Source organism: Peromyscus eremicus, chromosome 10 (assembly GCF_949786415.1).
Source record: "Peromyscus eremicus chromosome 10, PerEre_H2_v1, whole genome shotgun sequence".
In the NCBI taxonomy this organism is placed as follows: Eukaryota; Metazoa; Chordata; class Mammalia; order Rodentia; family Cricetidae; genus Peromyscus; species Peromyscus eremicus.
In genome coordinates, this window is record NC_081426.1 from 94,808,390 (window position 1) to 94,831,664 (window position 23,275).

A 23,275-nucleotide genomic window follows, 5' to 3' on the forward strand; every position below is an offset into this window, starting at 1 on the left:
ACCAGGCTGAGCTCCGGGAATCCAAATGATGAGAGAGAGGAGAGATACTGCCGGCAAGGGACATCGAGATCATGATGGGAGGACATGCAGAGATGACCAGCCACACTAGAGGAAGCCCATGAACTGTGGACTGGTTTCTGTGGAGCCCCCATGGGACTGGACTAGGCCCTCTGGACACGGAAGATGGTTGTTTGGCTTGAACTGTTTGGGGGGCACCCAGGCAGGGGGATTGGGATCTGTCCCTGGTCTATGGGCAGGCTTTTGGGAGCCCAGTGATGGTGGTGTACCGCTTTGCACAGCCTTGGTGCGGTGGGAAGGGGCTTGGACCTGCCTAGGCTCAGTGTGCCGGGCTCTGCTGACTCCCCTTGGGAGACCTCGATTTGGGGGATGTGGGGATGTGGAGTGGCTTGAGAAAGAGGGCTGGGGGTGGGGGGAGGGAGAAGAGGGGATCTGTGGATAGTATGTGGAGTGAGTAGAAATTTTCTTAATAAAGAAAAATGAAAGAAAAAAAAGAAAAAGAAAAAGAAAGAAGTGTGTCACTAGGGGTAGGCTTTGAGACTTCAAATGCTCAAGCCAGACCCAGTGGCTCTTCCTCTTCCTGCTGCCTGGCAATCTGGATGTAGAACTCTCAGCTACCTCTCCAGCTCCACGTCTGCTTGCATGCCACCATGCTTCATGCCATGGCAATAATGAACTAAACCTCTGAATTGTAAGCCACAGCCAATTAAATGTTTTCCTTTATAAGAGTTGTTGTGGTTATGGTGTCTCATCACAGCAATAAAACCTTGACCAAGACGTCTATCCTGGATTTGGTGACACTATCCCATGGTCTAGGGGCCAAGAGAGAATAAAGGAGGAAAATGACAAAACCAGAGGCATGCCAACATTCCCCTTTCTCTGCTTCTGGCCTGCTGTCTTCCTAAGCATGACATCAGCACCCTCTGAAACTGTGAGCCAATGCATCTTTCCTATCTTGTTGCATTTGTTGGGTATTTTGTCATAGCAATGCAAAAATAACACACATACTCTATGTTTTATCCTATGAATACACAGCCATGATGAACTTTCCCTTTGCACTTGAAGGAAGCATTTTACAGCGCTGCTTCCTTACATCCAATTGCAAGCGTCATTACCCTTCTGCTTTGGGGTCATTATTAAGTAAAGTAAGGGTGACTTGTAACACCAGATTGGTGAACTGAATAACCAAGAAAATCATCAAGTCACTAGCAGGCCATGATGCACACAACACAGGAGGTGAAGAGGGGAAGCGGAGCACCATGAGATTCTGTCATGCTGCCCACAACAGCACGCAACCTCACGCTTTTTAGTTCTTTGTTCCTGGAGCCTTCCATGTGATATTGTCACCCTGTGGTCCACTCTGGGTAATATAAACTATAGGGAGGGACACTAAGTCCACCCTCAGGACTGCATAATCTGTCTTCCTTTCTTCCCTTTGCTGATAGCAGAATGGAGGTTCATGGAAGTTAAATGATACTCATTCATGTGTGCTCACACACTTCTGGACAAATAATTCTGAGCACTTACTATATGGAAGCCCTGTGGGAACCGGGAACTTCAGGGTGTGGAATTTCAGCCTGGTAAGGGGATAGATGTGACTTGCACAATTATATCATAACATCACTACTGTGGGGAAGTCCCCAAATGAGCTCCATAGGTCAAACAAAGTGATGTACTCAAGTGGGTCAAGGATGAGTCCTCAAGGTAGAGTCACCTAAGGAGAAGGCCCCAGCTCTCATTCTGGCCTTGGAGCCTCATGGTAAAGAGCATGGGGTTTGGGACCAGTCCTAGCTTTCAATTCTGTCTCTACTTCTTACTAATTGTGGAATTTAGACATGCTGTGTAACCTTGCTTAGACCAAGCTTCCTTTTCTGGAATACAGGGGTAGTGAACCCCTCTTCTCTGGTTTATTGTAAGGATAAAGTTAAAAAACAAAACAAGATGCTCAGCCAGGACCACTGTCCTTAAACCAACAAAGCAGTCTGCTGTAAATGTGTCTTTTATTAGTTTTTCAAGAAAGGGTTTCTCTGTGTACCTTTAGCCATCCTGGAACTCACTCTGTAGACCAGGCTGGGCTTGAACTCACAGAGATCCACCTGCCTCTGCCTCCCGAGTGCTGGGATTAAAGGTATGCGCCACCACCATCTGGTGTAACCCTGTGTCCTGGGCATTTGGGTGGATTTGACAGGCCTTTCTGCTGAAATACACAGATTGGCTTTAAATGTATGCTGATCACTTCCTATATGAAATTTTCCTTGTCTTAGCTTTTTGTCTCCGCAACAAAAACACATAAGAAAACCAACTTGAAGGAGAAAATATTTATTTTGGTTCAGTTTCCATCAATAGTTTATCTGAATTTGCACTCGGGGGTTATGGTAAAGTAAAGCATCATGGTAGAGGGCATGAAGTGGGGTCATTCTGCTCAGCTCGTGACGGCCAGAAAGGATAGAGGAGAGAGGAAGAGGGAAATACCTTGAAAGACACATATGTCCCCGGAGATCTACTTTCTCTAAGCAGATCCCACCATTCAACATCCCACTAATCCATTTTATTAGCCCACCTGCAGATGAGGAGGGAACCTTTGTAACCCAATCACCTCCCAAGGATCCCACATCTAAACATCCTCAGGATCAAGCCTTAAACACATGAACCTAGGTAGGGGCACATTTTATATCCGTACTGGAACACCCCTAAAAGACTGATACCACATAAAGTTCACGAAGGGCCATGTCTTTCTCCCTGAGGCATCTAGAGAGCCCTTTAGTCACTTCCCAGGCTTTAGTTGTTTGTCCTCATCGACAGAAATAAACATCTGTAAAGATCATTTACAAGCATGGAGACAGAAGGACGTCATAGGGCTCATCAGCTGTGTGTAAGGAAAGAGCAGAACGCTTTTTATAGCCTGGAAAGGAGTATGTGAATAGGGCAATTTAGTTTTTAAGGACTATATTCTTAATACAGTAAAGTCCCTCAAAAGGATATATTATTAAAAATGATTAATGTAACTACTTCAGTATTTTTTAGATTGTGAATGTCTCAGCATCTTCAAGTAAATAGAAGGTCTGTCATCATAGTGTTCCCACCAAACGACACTGCCTAGGTCTTCCCTGAGTCCTGCTGACCAGAACACCGGTGTTTCTCAGTCCCAGTCCCTTACCATAATAAACTTGGAACAGCCACCTAATATCTTGATCCATTTTGATTCTACATAGATGATCTCGAAGAGTTTGCTGAGAAATCTGTGATCACAGACTGGGCATGGTGGCATACAGCCCTCAGAAGATAGAGGCAGGAAGACCCAGAGTTTGAGGACGGCTTGAGCTACACAGTGAGTTCAAGCCAGTCTGAGATAGATGATGAGACCCAAGACAAAAAAACCAAGGCCTGGGGATGTAGTTCAGTGATAGAGTGCTTGCTTATGTAGCATGAATCCTAATTGGTCTTAATAAAAACCCAGAGCCAGATATCAAGGTAAATACTGTGTGGTGGTATTGTGTTCCCCAAAATATTGTGTACCCTAATAAATTTATCTGGAGTCAGAGAACAGAACAGCCACTAGATATAGAGACCAGAAAATGGTGGCACACACACCTTTAATTCTAACACTTTGGAGGCAGAGATCCATCTGGATCTCTGTGAGTTTAAAGCCACACTGGAAAGAGCCAGCCAGGCACCTTTAATCCCAAGAAGTGAGCCTTTAATCCCAGGAAGTGAGGGTAGAAAGCAGAAAGGTATATAAGGCACGAAGACCAGGAACTAGGCCTGGTTAAGCTTTTAGGCTTTGAGCAGCCATTCAGCTGAGATCCATTGGGATGAGGAAGTGGCAAGGTGAGGAAGCTGTGGCTTGCTCTGCTACTCTGATCTTCCAGCTTTCAACCCCATACCTAGCTTCAGGTTTGTTCTTATTAGTAAGAGCTTTTAAGATTCCTGCTACAATACTGAACGATCAGAGAGATAAAGAACAAGCCACAGCCACCTCTCACCTCACCAACTCCTCAGCCGAAAGGAAACTGAACTCCTGTCTCCTCTGCCTTATATTCCTTTCACCTTCGTATCACTTCCTGTCTCTACCTCCCTAGTGCTGGGATTAAAGGAATGAGATCCCAAGTACTGGGATCAAAAGTGAGTGCCACCACTGCCTGGCTCTGTTTCTCTTTTAGACTGGATTAATCTTGTGGAGCCCAGGGTGGCCTTGAACTCACAGAGATCCGTCTGCCTCTGCCTCCCGAGGGAGGGCTGGGATTAAAGGTGTGAGCCACCACTGCCTGGCCTCTATGGCTTAGCTCTGCACTCTGATCTTCAGGCAAGCTTATTTGTTAGAGCACAAACAAAATATTACCACATGCTTAGCATGTGCATGGTCCTAGATTTGATTCTAGTACTGAAGAAGAAAAGAAAGGAAAGGGCTTGGGTGGGGGTGGTCCAATTGTAAGGTACTTATTGTCTAAGCATGAGGACTTGACTTTGATCCCAACACTCACATAAAAAGCACATGCCTGTAAGCCCGCCCTGAGGAGAGGGAAGGAGAGGAGGACCCCCAGTGCCCCTGAGAGTCTACAAGGTGAAGAGTGATTGGGGAAAATATCTGACATCAACCTCTGGCCTACACACACACACACACACACACACACACACACACACACACACACCACATTCCTTTGATACATACATTAAATAAAGTGAAAATGTGATCATAGAATATCTTGGAGGCACAACAGCTTCAACACCCCAAATACACTAACTCCTGGAACCTCTGAATGGTTTATATTACCTGAATTATTTCGGAGGACACATTTTAATCAAATGTTTTTAAAAATAGAGGGGGGGGGGCTGGAGAGATGGCTCAGTGGTTAAGAGTGAATGCTGCTCTTCCAGAGGACCTGAGTTCTGTTCCCAAAACCCGTAATTGGGTGGCTCAAAACTGCCTGTAACTCCAGATTGAAGGGAAATGACATCCTCTTCTGGTCTCTGCAGATATCCTTGTATGTAGCATACATTCACACAAAACCATAAATGAAAATAAATCCTTTTTTAAAAATAAAAATGTTGGGCCAGTGAGACGACTCAGCATGTAAAGTGTTTGGCAAACACGTCTGGGGACTTGAGTTCAGTTCCTGTATCACACATAAAGGTAGGAGTGAACTAACTCCACAAAGCTGCCCTCTGACCTTCAAATGTGCACTCTGGCACACCCACCCCACCCCATCACATACACGTATACACAGGATAAACAAAAAAAACTAGAAGAAAATTGTTGTGGGATGTCTTTCTGTATGCTGTGAATATGTGTTGCTCTGATTGGTTGATAAATAAAGCTGTTTGGCCAATGGTGAGGTAGAAGAAGGTTAGGTGGGACATTCCAACTGGAGAGAGGAGAAGAAAGGAGAGTGGGACAGACACTGCGAGCCACCACCACAAGAAGCGAGATGTGAAAGTACTGATGAAGCCACACGGCATAGATTAATAGAGATGGGCTGAGTTAAATTGTAGGAGCTAGCTATGAGAAGCCTGAGCCAACAGGCCATAGAATTTGCAATTAATATTAAGCCTCTGAGTGATTATTTGATAAGAGGCTGTGGAACCTCGGTGTTGTGTGGGGCCCGGATGGGAACAGAGAAACTTATGGCTACAGAAAATAGAGAATTTTCTCCAGAAACACAAAAATGGAAGGAAATGCATGAAGTTAGAGGGAAGGAAGTGTGGCTCATGCACCCTCTTGGTTCTAAGATGAAGAACCACCTGTAAGAACCCAGCAGCAGACTGAACTCAGTCTTCACATCCAGGCCCCAAAGCTATCCCCTCTGCTTCATTAGCTTCAGGCAGATTTCCTTTTGTTCAAGTAAAAACATAGCTCTTTATTAAGCACCTACTAAGTGTCAGATGTCATTTTGGGTGCCATGATGTTATGTATTTTAGTGTATAGTATATGTGTTTGACTGTATATGTGTGTGCAAATGTACTTGTCAGTGTGGAGGCCAGAAGAGGACATCAGGTGTCCATCTAATTCCCTTGACACAGAGTTTCTCACTGAACCTAGAGCTTGCCATGTTTTGACCGGGCTGGCCATTGGTGAGCCACAGTGATCCACTTCCTGCACCATCACCTCCACAGCCCCACGCTCCCCCACCCACAGAAGTCACAGGCCTGTATCACTACAATCAGCTTTCTACCTGGTCATTGGGCATCTAAATTCAGGTCTCCGTGCTTGCACAGCAAACCCTCTCACTCACTGAGTCATGTTCCCAGATGGAACAAAACTTTCAATAGTCCAGCTTTTCATGGAGCTTCCAGTCCAATCCAGAACGGGGAGGGCTGTGGGATGTTCTGTATGTCACATGTGTTGCTGATTAGTCAATAAATAAAACACTGATTGGCCATTGGCTAGGTAGGAAGTGTAGGCGGGACAAGGAGGAGAATAAAGCTAGGAAGTGGAAGGCTGAGTCAGAGAGACACTGACAGCCGCCACGATGAGGAACAGCATGTGAAGATGCCGGTAAGCCACGAGCCACATGGCAAGGTATAGATTAATAGAAATGGATTAATTTAAGCTGTAAGAACAGTTAGCAAGAAGCCTGCCATGGCCATACAGTTTGTAAGCAATATAAGTCTCTGTGTTTACTTGGTCGGGTCTGAGGCTGTGGGACTGGCAGGTGATAGAGATTTGTCCTGACTGTGGGCCAGGTGGGAAAACTCTAGCTACAGGGGAGGAGAGTAACATTAAATAAATAAGCATTGAGATCATGACTGGGATGACTGCACATGGTGATGAGAGCTGTGGAGGAAACACATGGCTGACACAGAAGAGTTCTTCCTTGTGGAAGTATCTACAGAGTACGATGGTCAAGAAAAGGTTTGAGGCAGGGTTTGTAGGGTGGAATGAGACGATAGATCTGTGAGGAACTCATGGACAACAGGACGGGTGAGAAGATGCTGGAATGTGGGAGGTGCCAAGATAAAACAGGATACCCAACTAGTGGAGAGCAGTACCAATGGGAACTGTGGACCATGATGAGGCCAGGGGCCAAATAAGACAGGGCCTTGCAGGCTGTGGAGAGGAGTATGGATTATTTTTGTTTGATGTGTGTGTGTGTTCCCATGTGTAGGTGTATAAGCATGTGTGATCCTGTGTGTGAAGACTCTGCACTGACACTGGACATCTACCTTAATTGTCCTTCACCTTCTGTGTTTTAATGAGAGGCAGGGTCTCTCACGTTCACCTCTGTGTTGCAGTGAGAGGCAGGTCTCTCACGTTCACCTCTGTGTTGCCGTGAGAGGCAGGGTCTCTCACCTTGACCTTCTGTGTTGCAGTGAGAGGCAGGGTCTCTCATGTTCACCTCTGTGTTGCAGTGAGAGGCAGGGTCTCTCACCTTGACCTTCTGTGTTTTAATTAGAGGCAGGTCTCTCACTAAACCCACCAGCTTGCTCTGGGGATTCCCTGCCTTCACCTCCTGTGAGCTAGGATTATAGGCTTGTGGCCACATCCACTCGGCTTTTCTACGCATTCTGGGATCTGAACTCTGGCCCTCAAGCTTGTATAGTATGCATTTTACCCACTGTGTCTCTCCTTAGCCCTGTAGTTTTGATTTTATACTAAGTATAGAAAGAGGCCATTGGGAAAATAGTGTGTGAGACAGTAAAGCAAATGATTGGCACGTAAGGGCCTCACTCTGGCTTCTGCTTGCAGAGTGGACTGTTGAGGAGTGCTGGCAGGAGAGGAAAGAGCTGTTAGAAGACCAGGAGAACCCTCGGTAGAAATGGAGGCAGCACAGCTGGAGCCGAGATCCTGCAAAGGAAATCAAGAGTTTTCACCAATAGATTATCAGGAAGGTGAATCCATCCATCCAGTGTTCCTTAGCAACAACTCCTCTTGGTTTCTTCACTCCCTGATTCCTTTCCTTGGAACTGACTACAGGTTTGAGCTTGAGCTACTGTGTAGATGGTACCATTTACTAAGACAGGGGAGTCATAGCGGGTAACAGGCTCAGGGTAAAACTCAACAGCTCCATTCATATTGTGTTAAGTGTATACTTGTCAGTCATCAAAAGGCAGTCATCAGGCCATTTTCTGTAGCTGGAGCTGCTTTCACTGTGGCAGTATCATCTTGTCTGTCAAGTGCCTTCTTATATGAGCATCTTTCTAAAAGGTCAGTAGGACAGCAAGAAGCACAGCCTCCTTCGGGCCATATAGCCCAAGGTAATGAGTAGAGCAAATACCACTACATCTTCCCTCTTGGTTTGTAAGCTTTTGAAGTAGGAATTGTGCTGTTTGTAATCCATTATTGTGGTGCCTTGAATAAGAATGCTCCCATGGGTTCATATATTTGAATGCTTAGTCACCAGGGAGTGGAACTATTTGAAAGGATTATAAGGATTAGGAGGTGTGGCCTTGTTGGAGGAGATGTGTCACTGGGGATGGGCTTTGAAGTTTCAAAAGCCCATGACAGGCCCAGTTTCTCTCTCTCTCTCTCTCTCTCTCTCTCTCTCTCTCTCTCTCTCTCCCCTTCTCTTTGCCTGCTGCCTGTGGATCAGGATGTAAAAGTAGTTCTTAGCTACTGCTCTAGTATCATGAGTTCCAGCATGCTCCTGCCATGATGATAATGGACTAATCCTCTGAAACTGTAAACAAGGCCCCAGTAAAAAACTTTCCTTTATAAGAGTCACCTTGGTCATGGTGTCTCTTCATAGTAATAGAACAGCAACTAAGGCAATTATATATACCCAGGTGCTGTGGGATGTTCTGTATGTCAAATGTGTTGCTCTGATTGGTTAATAAATAAAACACTGATTGGCCAGTAGCCAGGCAGGAAGAAGTATAGGCGGGACAAGAAGGAGAAGAATTCTGGGAAGTGGAAGGCTGAGTCAGAGTCACTGCCAGCCGCTGCCATGACAAGGAAGATGTAAGGTACCAGTAAGCCACAAGCCACATGGCAAAGTATAGATTTATAGAAATGGATTAATGTAAGATATAAGAACTAGATAGCTAGAAGCCTGAGCCATTAGGCCAAACAGTTTAAATAATATAAGAGTCTGTGTGTTTATTTTATAAGTGGGCTGTCGAACTGCCGGGGCTTGGCAGACCGGGAGAGAAAACTCTCTAGCAACACCCAGGTGTGTGTGTGTGTGTGTGTGTGTGTGTGTGTGTGTGTGTGTGTTACAGTTTTTGCCCAGGCGGCTTTGAACTCACTATGTATTGAAGTATGATTGAAGGATGACCTTTGATCTTCTTCATTTCTCTCCTGAGTGACAGGATTATAGGCATGTACTACCATGCTCTGTTTATGTGGTACTGGGGTCAAAGACCTGGCTTTGCGTATGGTAAGCTAACACTCTAATAACTGAGCTACATCCCCAACCACCGTTTTGTGCAGCATTTGTAATTTTTTTAAACCAGTTAAAATAAATAAAATGAAATTAAGAAGCAACCGAAGCACTCCTCCTTGTCCAAGGAGAACTTCAATATTCTACTTCTTCGGCAGTACTGAAAACAAAAACAGACGTCCTTCACTCAAGCAGAGAAGCAAAAATAGAAAGGCTTACACAGTCGTTCAGAACTGAATGTGCAAGAGCAATATGGCTTTCCTCAGCTTTTAAAAAGGCTTGAGCAATGGAAAAGAGCAACAGAATTTTTTTTGCCATCATAAACAAAAAAAAAATATATATCTGATAGCCATGTGGATTTTGCCAAATAGAAATTGTATCCAAGAAAAGATACAACAATGGATGCTTTCTCTCAAGTCCAGCCAAACAGAGCGAGTCTGCGATTGAAGCAAGGAAATTTTAGGTTGAATGACATGAAGTCTTGTCTTCATAAAGCAAAATGAGCATGACATCAGTAACTTCACATGATTCGACCAAACAGGTGAGAATTCCAGACTGAGCTCTCGGAAAAACAGCACAGACAAGGGCCAAGTGTGTTTGTCATCCCATGATTCTTTGTAAGATAAACCCAAGATCTTACTCTGTTTTCCAGATAGGAAAATTTCAATCAAATTTCAAATAAAATAAAGAACAAATATAAAAGTTGATATTTCAGGGGTTTCTCAAGTATTCGTTTTGCTTTACTCCTACTCAAAGCACAAAAGAAAACAACAACAGAAAATTCTTTCACGAAATGTTGATGTTCAAACAGTGGAAATATAAACTTTAGAGAAAGCTTCTCAACTGGTTCCTGTGTCTTAATCTTTAAATAAAAAAAAAAAAAAACACCTCAAAATTTAGATGGTTGCAAATCTAAATTTGTTTAAAAGTTTAAAAATGTTTATGTGTATATATGTTTGTCTGCATATATGTACGTACATCTTATGGATGTTTGATACTTGTGGAGGTCTGAAGAGGACATCAGATCCCCGGAGCTGAAATTAAGAGGGTGGTGAGCCACCATGTGGGTGCTGGGAACAGAGCCCGGGCCTCTGCCAGAGCAGTAAGCCCTTGTAAGTGCTGCGCTGCCACTCCTGCCCACAAACCCAAGGTTTTAACAGCAAAGGGAAGCGGGGACTTACTTAGTTGTAGGTAAAGGGACAGAGTTTTAACAGCACAACTTACAGACAATTGGTTTAAACTGAAACATTTGCAATCACAAGAGAAGGGATACGTGAGTCAGAAATAGAAAGACAGACCCCATGTTTCTCCCTCACGTACATCATTTGCTTCAGAAGATGGATCTGAGTGTGCAATCGTGATTACTAGTGGGTGGAAATGGCGGTAGAAAAGGAGTGTAAAGAACTGGTGTGCTAGATAAAGATTAGCAAAACACACATAGATACAAGTAATGCGATGCTGTCTTCTAGAACACTTTACAATAAACTGTATATTTTATATTTTAGGCATAACCAAAGAGACGAGCTTAAAGGTACCAAGCACAAAATACTGATCAGGAGATGGAAGTATTAATTGCCCATGATTCAATAAATACATTTTTATACAAATGTTAATGTCTCATACTATACCTCAGAAAATTAAAATTATGATAAAATGAACTTAAAATATGGTATTAGACAGTGAAAGAAACCACAGGGAAAACAATTTTTCTTTAACTAGGACCTTTCGTTTATTAATGAAAGTATACTATTCTCCCTAGAAAGCCATTAGTCATTATAAATAGTTTTTTTGGTTTTTTTTTTTTTTTTTAAGACAAGGTTTCTCTGTGTAACAGCTCTGGCTGTCCTGGAACTCACTTTCTAGATCAGGCTGGTCTTGAACTCACAAATATCGCTTGCCTCTGCCTCCTGAGTGCTGGAATTGAAAGTGTGAACCACCACCGCCCAGCTAGACCGTTTCATCCAAAAAAAAAAAAAAAAAAGCAAGCTGGTCATGCCTCTAATCCAAGCCAAGGCAGGTGGAGCTCTGTGAGTCTGAGGTTGGCCTGGTTTCCATGATGAGTTCCAGGCTACCAGAGCCACAAAGTGAGAAAAAAAGAAGGAAGGGAGGGAGGGAGGGATGGAGGGAGAGAGGGAGGGAGGAAGGGGAAATAAGATAAAATAAGGGATGTAGCTCAGTGGCAGAGTGTGGAGAAAGTCCTGGGCTCAATTTCAAGTGTTGTTGAGAGAGAAGGGGGAGCTCGTGGAGGGGGCAGGGAGAAAGATCAAATAAATACTATTTTGTTTCATTACAGCTAAGAAATGTATGGAAAGAAGTGTGTATCTACAAGCACAGACTCACAGCCATCGTCCTTATTCTAGTATCAGGATGAGTTATTTTTGAAACCAAAGTCACTATCCTGTGTTAGAGTATTTTTTTTCATTACAAAAAACATACATAATTAAAATGGTGGGGAGAAGAAGGAGGACACAGTAAAAAGAAGGAAAAAAGTTAAGAGAGAGAGGGAGGGAGGGGAGGGGGAGAGGGAGGAAGAGAGGGAGGGAAGGAGGGAGAGAGGGAGGGCAGGAGAGGGAGTTATCTGGACAACATAAGGATAGCTCAAACTGCTGAGCAGAACCAACCATTGAACATCAAGGAGAGTTAGAACCTGCCAAGGGCTTCCAACCATTTGCTCTACCCAAAGTTTTTCTCTGTGAAATGACAGACGGGTTTTCTCATCCCTTCTCAACATATTTCTTTTGTTCTCTCAGCAGACAATTTTCTCTGCTTTTTCATATATAGGGAGGAGAAATCACTACCTGAGCCCAGCTTTTAGAGAGTTAGAACTTGCTATTCAAGCATTTACTTCTCTGAATATAAAATTCCAAATCCCCAGGAAGAAAGAATCTGATTAGTTTAGCTTGATGGGTCTAGTTTTCATCCAATCTACTGTGCATAAAATCCATAGAGTAAATGTGCCCTAAGAGTTTTATGCCAACTTGGCACAAGCTAAAGTCCTCTGACAGGAGGGAACAACAACTGAGAAACTGCCTCCGTAAGATCTGGCTGCAGGCAAGCCTGTAGACCATTTTCTTAACTTGTGATTTACATGGGAGGGCCCAACCTATTGTGGATAGGGACATCCCTGGGTGGTGGTCCTGGGTTCTATAAGAAATCAGACTGAGCAAGCCCCAGGGCGCAAACCAGTAAGCAGCACTCCTCCATGGCCTCTGCTTCAGCTCCTGCCTCCAGGTTCCTGTCCTGACTTCCTTCAGTGAGACTACAATGCGGAAGTGGAAGTCTTTGGTCATGGTGTTTCATCACAGCAATAGTTTGTCCTGTGAGGGCTGGTGAGAGAGTTCACCCGGGAAAGACACTGCCACTCTCTACAACTTGGGTTTGAACCCCAGGATCCACCTGGTAGGAGAGAACCTACTTCTGCAAGTTGTCCTCTGAACTTCACACAGACGAAATGCACATCCCAATGAATAAAGAAATAAAATATCCTTTAAATTTTTTTCCTAAAGAGAAGAGTTTGTTTTTGTTTGTGAAAGGACAGTAGTCGTGTGTGTGTGTGTGTGTGTGTGTGTTTGGGAGAGCATATTCATTGACTGTAAACAATCTCTAAACTATCTGATATATATCATAACCCTGTTCATTTTTAGGTTCTCCTTAGTCTCATCTACAAAATATTCTGAAACGTATTGTTGCGATCCAGATCTGGAATGATTGTATTGCTATATATTGCAAATACATATTTTACATGCACAAAGAAAAACAAGTTAAGAGAAAAATCCTGAAAACTAATAATGTTATAAACTTCAGGAATATATGAACAATGTCTAAATTTTTGTTCTTACAAAATATCTATGTGGTAGGCTTTAAAATGGCCCATAAGTTAGGCTCATCCTAACATCACCAACCTGCGAAGTCTACTTCAGCTGACACGTTGTGGACATAATAATCTTGGATGAGAAGATTAGCCCGAGCACGTTAATGTCATAATCCCAAGTGTTCTTATGTAGGAGGAGCCAGAGATCATGCTGCACAGAGAGGAAGGCCTGATGGAAGCAGGGGCTGGAAGGATGCTCCAGATAGACACAGGAAAGGTTCAGGACCCATGTGACACAGGAGCCCCACGGAGAACCAGTCATGCCAATGCATTGGGGAGACTTAGACTGATCTGGACTTCTGACCTCCAAAACAGAACTACAAAAGAAGACACATGTTTTGCTTTAGGCCACTGTGGATATGGTACTAACATAATAAAATCCTCGTTTTGGGACTCAAGCTTCCACTATAGGGCTTGCATCAAAACTAGCACAGAACTTTCTCTTGCTACACAAGCTCATGAACATGGCCTCCCAACTGTGTGTGGCCATCTTTGACACAGCACCATGATGCTTGGGGGAGGAAAGTGTCATGTCTAACTACTTCCTTTGGATCATCCAGTTTTAGGATGATTTCCCAAGTGCTTCATTGTGTGAGAAGGTAATGTGGGCCCTAAGCAGGCACAGCACATCAGCACCCTCCTCTGAGAGAAGGGTGTGGTGCTGATGCGCTAGAATGCTGATGATGAAGGGCACCTGGAAAATGACCCAGCTCTGGAGAAACGGTGGCCTCAAACCCAGAGGAATGTGGCTTTGCCTTCACCATGGAAGTACCCCCGAGTATGTATTAGGAGACATTAGGAAATACAACACAGAGGAAGCCCCAGGCGATTCTGCATTGGGATGGTGTAACAGAAATGACCTGATCTTTGAATAGGATCTTAGAGGTCAAGGATGGGATAAGCGACCCAGGCTGAGGAAACAGTGGCCCTTGGGGTGTTGTGTAGAGTTGTGCAGTCCTACTATGTGGCAGTCAGTCATGGGTAGGCATTGAGGTCTTCTGTCACAAATTTGGTTATAAAAATTTCAAGCATAAAACTATGCTGGAAGACCATCACAGTGACATGTACATATGGATTCCAGGCCCCACCAGCTGTATTATTATACATCCATGTTTCCAAATACACACTCAAACAAGAAAGCAGCAGTACACACTATTGAGGACCCTAAGGGGCTAATAAATTACCTTTATGTGGTTATTTTCAAAGTTGGACTTCCAATAAAGTCAAGTTATATGAATATATATATTCACACACAATACATGAGTGTGTGTGTGTGTGTGTGTGTGTGTGTGAGAGAGAGAGAGAGAGAGAGAGAGAGAGAGAGACAGAGACAGAGACAGAGACAGAGAGATATGTTGGAAACAGAAGCTAGGCTTCAAGTATGCTCTACCACTGAGCTACACTCCCCAGGCCCCAAAGATACTGTTAGCAGCACCCACAGACTGCCGGATGCTCCCCCCTGTCATGAAGGCAATTGCTTACTTGGGGGTTTGCTTTGTTCTAGAAACTGTGAACGTGTTTTTGCTGATTAAGGGATACTGGACTTACAACTTAAATTATACTTGGCAGTTTAAATTCCCCTATTCACCTGATAATTGGATTTCCAGCCTTTAGATTTTTATGAAGGTTAGATTGTCAAGCCTTCTTAGGGTTTTTAAAGTTTTATACACTCTTTATGGTAATTTAAGTATGCAAGTAAGGGTGTCATGAATATGTATGACAAATATGAGGCAAATGAAAAGATGCACTGAGAAATAAGATCTTATAACTGAGCGCTCTGCTAGTGACTATCCCAGGTGAGAAGGCTTTAGAAAAGAGGCATTTCTGGGAATATATAAAATCTAATTTAGAGCCACACCTTAGTTGGATTTTCCCAAACTTCTCTCATAAGAATTACCTGAAGAGCTTGTAACAATGAATAATATATTATTTGATCCCCAAAATTCTACTTGCTTATCTTAGGGTAGGGCACCAAAACCTGTACTCTGGCAGAGGATAAAGACAGACTGAGCAAATCTTCATTCTGTGGTACTCAGGCTTGACTAAGTGTATTTAAATCTATCTCCCTAGTTCACTTGTACAAGATCTTAGTAAGCTTCTATTAATGACTTATAATATGTTTTCTTTCTATGGTCAAGAATGACAGGGCAATTCTTTTCAAACTAGTGAGTGTTAAGAACCAACCAGAGAGCTTAGGAGATACTCAGCTGCCACAGTGCTTACAGAGCAGACATGGAGAATTTGATCTCCAGAGCCCATGCTTAAAATATAGAGAGATAGGTGGATAGGTAGGTAGGTAGGTAGGTAGGTAGGTAGATAGATAGACAGACAGATAGATAGATAGATGATAGATAGATAGATAGACAGACAGATTAGATGATAGACAGACAGACAGATATGTCTGAGTGTGGTGGTGTGAAGAGGCTAAAGCAGGCCCTTGGGGCTTGATGGACAGTCAGCCTAGTCTACTTGTCAAGCTCCAGGCAAGTGAGAGGCCATGTCTCAAGCAAAATGAAAACACAAGAAACACTATAAAGGGAATCTCTTAGTTAGGGTTTCTATTGCTGTGAAGAGACACCATGGCCACAGCAACTCCTATAAAAGACAACATTTAATTGGGGTGGCTGTAGCTAGAGTTTTTCTGCCTGGCCCACAGTCAGGACAAATCTCTCTCACCTGCCAGTCCCACAGCCGCTCAGACCCGACCAAGTAAACACAGAGACTTATATTGCTTACAAACTGTATGGCCGTGGCAGGCTTCTTGCTAACTGTTCTTACACCTTAAATTAACCCATTTCTATAAATCTATACCTTGCCACGTGGCTCATGGCTTACCGGCATCTTCACATGCTGTTTGTCATCATGGCGGCTGGCAGTGTCTCTCTCTCAGCCTTCCACTTCCTAGCTTTATTCTCCTCCTTGTCCCGCCTATACTTCCTGCCTGGCCACTGGCCAATCAGTGATTTATTTATTGACCAATCAGCAACACACTTGACATACAGACCATCCCACAGCAGGTGGCTCACTTACATTTCAGAGGTTCAGTCCATTATCATCATGGCGGGAAGCATGGTGGCAGGCAGACATGGTGCTGGCTACATTTTGATCAGAAGGCAATAGGAGGTGGACTATCTGTCACACTGAGTGAAGCTTAAGCAAAAAGAGACCTCAAAGCCCGCCCCCCCCCAATGACACACTTCCTCCAACAAGGCCACACCTACTTCAACAAGGCCACACCTCCTAATAGAGTCACTCCCTTTGGGATTATGGGGCCAGTTACATTCAAACTACCATGGGGTAGTTTGAGGAATGACATCTGAAGCAGATGTCTGGTCTGCACAAACATGCAAACACATGTGAGTGTTCATAAGCACACACGCACCTGGACACTTTTGTTTGGGTGGGAGCTCCACCTCAGCCCCTGACAGCCTGTACCCAAAGAGTTTGGAGTGTTCTGGTGAAGCTCCACCTCAGCCCCTGGCACCCTGACATCCTATACCCAAAGAGTCTGGAATGTTCTGGTGGAAGATCCACCTCAACTCCCCTCCTCCATCTCTTTCCCCAAACCTACCCCCTCAAAGCCAGCCAAACACAGCTCCTCCCCCAGAGAGGCCCAAGACCACTCCCACAGGGTATATAAGCTGCATCCCAGAAAACAAACACGTGGTTTTCTGGTCTCTCATCCCCATGTCCTCTCTAGGGGGCTGGAGAATCACCCGGGAATGCTTTACCCACTAACCTGGGGCTTTTTCTAATTTGGTCTGATCTGGTCTGATTTGGATTGCTGCGTTGGGGAGAGACCTATGGTGGTGTAAAAATCTTATCAGCTTTCTCTCTCTGTCTCTCTCTCTCTGTCTCTCTGTCTCTCTGTCTCTCTGTCTCTCTCTCTCTCTCTCTCTATCTCTCTCTCTCTGTCTCTCTCTCTGTCTCTCTCTCTCTCTCTCTCTCTCTGTCTCTCTCTCTCTCTCTCTCTCTCAATCCTGACTTGGGGAAACCATGTTAAATGTAGATTTTGATTCTATAGGTTTGTATCTGAATGATATTCCATAGTGCTAACAAGCTGTGGGGTCTAAGCACTACAATCAGGAAAGGAAGTGGACCTAGGGATGCCGGGGGGCTGAAGACAATTTAAGGAGTTATACGCAGATAAGACACTTTATTCACCAGTACATTGGTGTGGTGGTTTGAAAAATGGCCACCATAGTTGATAAACTGTTTGGGAAGGATTAGGAGGTGTGGCCTTGTTGGGCAAGGTGTGTCACTAGAGGTGGGCTTTGAAGTTTCAAAAGCCCACTCCAGGCCCAGGGTTTCTCTTTCTGCCTGCTGCCCGTGGATCAGGATGTAAAGCTCTCAGTTACTCAGTTACTCTCAGCACCAGGCCTATCTGCTTCCCACCATGACGATTGTGGACTAACCCTCTAGAACGGTAAGCAAGCCCCCAACTAAATGCTTTCTTTCATGAGTTGACATAGTCATGGTGTCTCTTCACAGCAATAACAGTGACTAAGACAACTGGACACTCGGCAGACAGATGCTGGTGGGTACCCAGACACACACCAGCATGCCCAATCCATGTACAAGTGAGCACAGGCTCACAGGAAGGCAAACCTCTGACCTTGAGGCTTTATTCATATGAAATCTCTACAAAGTGACAATCTGCCAGGAAAAGGGATACAATGTTACATCTCTGCTTACTTTTGGGTTCCCCAGACATCCAGTGTCAGCCATGTTTTAGCTGACATACGTCCACATCTGCGCCATGTTATCCAAACATAAACTGGCCCATTTGGACTTCCACCCCTTCACACGTTCTCAGGCACTGCTGTGAAAGTTTGAGTCATGTTGTGAGAATTCCTTCCCTAGGGAGACATAACATGTCCACTCCCTCCTTATATGGCTCCGACCACAAACCAAAGTACAATTCCATCTAAGTCCACCCTAGGGAACCAATGGGTTTACTGTGCTTACTTACAGAGCATGGATGAGGGGCTATTTACAGGACTGTGGGGAACACCGAGCAAGAAAGTCTTCCCCATAGCCACATGGATGGAGTCTTCCTTCCATTAACCTTTTCCAGCCTGCATACTTCACCTCCCAAGATTCCGAGGCCTTGTGCAGTCAGGCCAGAATTGTGTAAAAGTGACAGAGAAGTACAGAAGGGAGCAGCTGGAATCTCAGGTGAGGGTCCAGTGGCCCTCCTCGCTGCCTCCTTCCCTGAAGGCATGCTAGCAGTCAGCAGGCCAGCTTGCTGGTGACCATCCCTTGCAAGCAGACACAGTTGATCAGATGCAAATGGCAGCTGTTTCCCTGTGAGGGCTGAGCAGCGAGGCCTTGGGGACAGTGCGTGATCAAGACAAAAGGAAATCGTGTTCCTGGAGCTCTTGGAGGTACAGGGCTTCAACATGGTCTATCATTGTTTCTGACTCACAGTGTCGGCAATGTTTTTATTACAACAGTTTGCCGTGTGCCCCAAACCATACATCACGGAAGAAGGCGGAATGAGGGTCAGTCTACAGTTTCTGGGGTAAGTGCCTGCCTGATCCATGATGAAGAATACGGGACATTTGTTTCCCCATTTCCCCTTTTATTATTAAAGATGATCGGGTAATTGCTCTGGCAAGAGAGAGGATCCGGGCCACTCTCTGCTTCTGATTCTTTGGCTCAGCTTCTTGCCCAGGACCTTGCTGATTAGAAGTGTAGTTCTCATAAAGAAATTTCCACCGGCTTGGGATATATCAGTGAGCGCATACTAGAGTCTAATAGTTACACAAGCTGCATTCTTCTCTACATAGTCGTCTTCAGGGTTCATATGGTGTGAGGCTTGTCTGCTTCTGTCTGCTGAGCTGAGGCCTTTCCCTGGCTCTCATCTTCTCAGACATACTGCTATATTGGAAAGTCTTGCCCAGAGGTCACCAGCAAGGCCACCGATTCCCTGTGTGGAGATTGGACAAAGTCCTGAGTCAGTGTGTATTGTTGACATGGCACAGCCACGTCAAGGACCCCAGATGGCTCAGACCCAAGGGAGTGGCAATGCCTTTTCCTGGTCCCAGTGTGAATGCTGCGTCAGTCTACAGACACCATCAGCTACAGCCTCCTCTCCTTGGATTTCTGCATCCTGAGACTGTTCCTCCAAAGAGGCCTCCTGAGATTAGCAAAACCTGCCTCTGTATTCAGCTGTGTACAATACTGCTGCCTTCTTGATCCAGATGTATCAAATAAACAAGTTGAGTTTGCAGGCTACTGGTAGTCTCCGTCAGAGCACACGGCCTGCCCAGTCCCAGCTTTTCTGTACATGTGTCTGTCATGTCTTCATTCCCTCATGATGCTGGTCAGATCAAGTCCAGCGCCATGCAAATGACTGCAGGACATTCTCCCCCAAGTTACCTCTTAAGGGACTTTCTTCTTTTCATTTCTCGTTGCTGTAACAAGAAAGGGTATATTTTAGCTCCCGATTCTCTGTCACAGCCCATTCTTGCAGGGAAGTCCTAGCCAGCAAGCAGTAGGAGCTTGAAGTAGATGGTTATCATCACACCCACAGCTCACAGCAGCGAGAGGATGGATACATGCTCTCAGCTCACATTCTCCTTTTTAACATACACTCTGAAACCCAATCCAGGGAGCACACCACCCACTATTAGGTTAGGGTCTCCTGCACCAATTAACGTAAGACAGTTCCTCACAGACATGCCCACAGGCCAGCCTAATCTAGATAACTCCTCATTGAGGTTCTCTTCCCAGGTGATTATTATGTGTCAATTTGATAATTAAAACTAACCATCACAGAGCCCTTCATATATTCCACTGAATCCCAGTAAGCCAGTTGCTACCACAGAAAAGAGTGTTATCCTAGGACTCAGAAGAGGTGGGTTTAAATTCTACCTCTTCTACTTATTAGCTTTGTGGTTGTGGATGGTTAAATAATTTCATCATCTGTAAAATGATGTTGATAATATTTACCTTAGTATAATCATAAAAATTAGGTGAAATAACGTGTAAAATGTGTCTAAAGAATGTCTGGCATCTTATAATAAAGGTCAATAAGTGTTAGTTTCTTTTCTTGCTCTACTTCTGACTTAGACAGACACATGCTAGAATTTTCCCTCTTAGGGCTGGTCATCCAGGTACCACAGATGTGAATCGCTTTAAGGACCGTATAGAGGCAGAATCAATGCCAGACTTTAACAAGGATATCTGGTTTCCTACATTCTTCCTTTTCTCTTAGAGAGAAAAGCAGAAAGTGAACACAGATTGAGAAGTAGTTGCCACAGACACATGGGAAAACTCAGTAAAGGGTGATGTCCCAAGGGTCAGTGAGAGAAAAAAGCTTCACTTGTAAACGACAAGGTCATATCACAATGTCAAAAGGTCAGACACCTCCAAGGGCTACGAGTTGAGACACTGAAGAGAAATCAAGCAAACCAGAGTGTTTGTTGGACTTAGTGACTCAGAGGTCATGGTGGTTGTAGCAATCGTCCTTCAGTGGACCCCAGCAGGAGGAGTGAGTAGGAAAAGGCAAATAGACAGAACAGCATGGACCCTGTTTTCCAGTTTGACTCTTAGGGGAAGGAAAGAGGTAGACCAGTAGTTCCTGGCAGATCCTGGATGAGAAGTTCTGCCTCCAGAGGATGTAGCTGTTCAAGGCAACGTGGGTTGAGGAGGCTGCAGCAGAGAAAAGAAGGTTCTAGAACTTAAAGACAGGAGACAACAGGAGGGAGAAGTTCTTGAGGAGGCAGAAGAAACTGGGAGCAGAAATTAGGAGGAAATACAAGCCTTAGAAGGAAGGGGATTTTCCCACTGGAACAGGGTGGGGGCATGGGTCCACTTAAAGATTAAGATTCAGGAAGTCAAGGAATGCTTCTTAGATGGCTTCTGTTTTCTCCGCCAAGCTTGAATAGTTTCTCTTCTACTAGCAAAGGGGAAAGAAAGGCAGAGGATTAGAGAGTAGAAATGAAGTGAAAACGAGGGGGGTGGGAGGTGGAAATGCCCAGAGGGACGAGGAAGAACAGCAGAGCAGTGCAGAGGGCCAGCCGAGGGTGGTGACTCTTCTGTTACACTAGGATCCATATATAGGGCTCTGGGTTCCTCCAGACACTGCAGAGGAGAAAGCTCACTACCCATGGTGTAGCACACTAGTATGATGGACACCAGGCTTTACCAAGTGTGACCTTCGCCCAGGCCTTACCACTGTTCCTGGCAGCTGAAGCCTGAGTTCACTGAGAAAGGGAGCTAGAAATGATTGGAAGTAGCCTACACTTGTGGTAGAGAGAGGTGATTGGTAGGACAATGGTCAAGTGTCAAAGGGTCAATATTGATGTACTTACAGGTTGGAGTCTTTCCTGAGGCCTGAGTTTTCTATTATTGTGTTCCCCGAAATATTGTGCATGCTAATAAACTTATCTGGGGTCAGAGAACAGAACAGCCACAATATTAAACATAGAGGATAGGCAGTGGTAGCACACGCCTTTAATCCTAGCATTCCAGAGGCAAAGATCCAACTGGATCTCTGTGTGTTCAAGGATACAGCCAAGCATGGTGACTCACGCCTTTAATCCCAGAAAGTGAGCCTTTAATCTCAGAGAGTGATGGCAGAAAGCAGAAAGGTATATAAGGCGTGAAGACCAGAAACTAGAAGCTTTTGGCTGGTTAAGCATTCAGGCTTTTACCAGCAGTTCAGCTGAGATCTATTCGGATGAGGACACAGAGGCATCCAGTCTGAGGAAACAGAATCAGCTGAGGAACTGGCAAGGTGAGGTGGCTGTGGCTTGTTCTGCCTCTCTGATCTTCCAGCATTCACCCCAATACCCAGCCTGGATTTGTTTTTATTAATAAGACTTTCTAAGATTCCTGCTGCAGTACTGAATATAGTCTACACAGGTCTTTCACAATGGCTTTTACCCTATGTACTGAAAGGAACAAGCAGACGCCATAACAGCTCAGTCTTCTCTCAGAGATCAGGCCTCAATTTCAGTTTCCTGAAACTTGAGCAAGCAGTTTCTGGGAGGGCCATGAACAAAAGACATATAGTCCTTGCTCCCTTTCTGCACGTACTCTGACCGCTCAATCTTCAGCCAATTGTTTACTGGCTGGGACCCCTCACCAACTTAGAGCTATGTGCATGGGTAAATGTGAAAGCCTAGGCCACTGAGTCAGCCCCCACAGTCAGTATGTGCTAGGCCAGCCAGCCTCCACGGCAGCTCAAGGACAAAGCCTGGGACTTGTCCAGGCCGGCCCAAAAATGGATAACTGTAACCCCCAAATGACCCTAGCCAATTAAAAGTTACTAACATGATTGCCACTCACATAAGCCAATCCTGAGTCTGTTCCTATGTAGTCTGTAGACCCCAAGCCCCCCTTGCCTTAAAAACCCTGCCCCGTTGCTACTCAGGGTCTCTCCTGCTCTGCTGCTGCACCAGACGGACAGAGAGTCCCGAGTTAACTTGTAACAATACAAAGACTCTTTGGTTTTGCATCGGATTCGGTCTCTGGGTGGTCTTTGGGGGACTCTGGGTACAACACGTACAATGTCATAATGCAGATTTAATACAGACTATTAAAAAAATGGCTTCAGAATGAGACCTACCCTGCCAGCCTCTTAACTGTGACCTTCCTACCCTCCAGAACCTTAAGAAACCTGCTGTTTGTTGCTTAAGTGACCCAGGCTGTGGTCTCTGTTTTGATGCCCTGACCTAATTAACATTCTGTGCTCCAGACATCTCAAATTCCATGTGTCTGAAACAGTTCATCCTCTGCCCCCATGCTCTCCAAACAAACAACAAAACAACCCAAACACCTGCCTTTGGTCCATTGTCTCCCTTAGTGGCTCAGGTGGAAAACCTGAGAGGCTTCTGTCTCTACCTCACTGTCTACCGATCTTTTCTCCATCTAGCCGTTAGAGAAAACCCTGTGAGTAACTAATCAGATGAGTTCCTTAACACTGTCAGTGGCTTCCCACTGCCCTTATAATGAGGTAACCCCCTGCAGCGTCCAGCCGGCCGTGCTCTTCATGACGTGCCTTTGTATTATTCTCCCCAGAAGCCCTGGACTCCTTACCCGATAGGTCTCTGTCTAC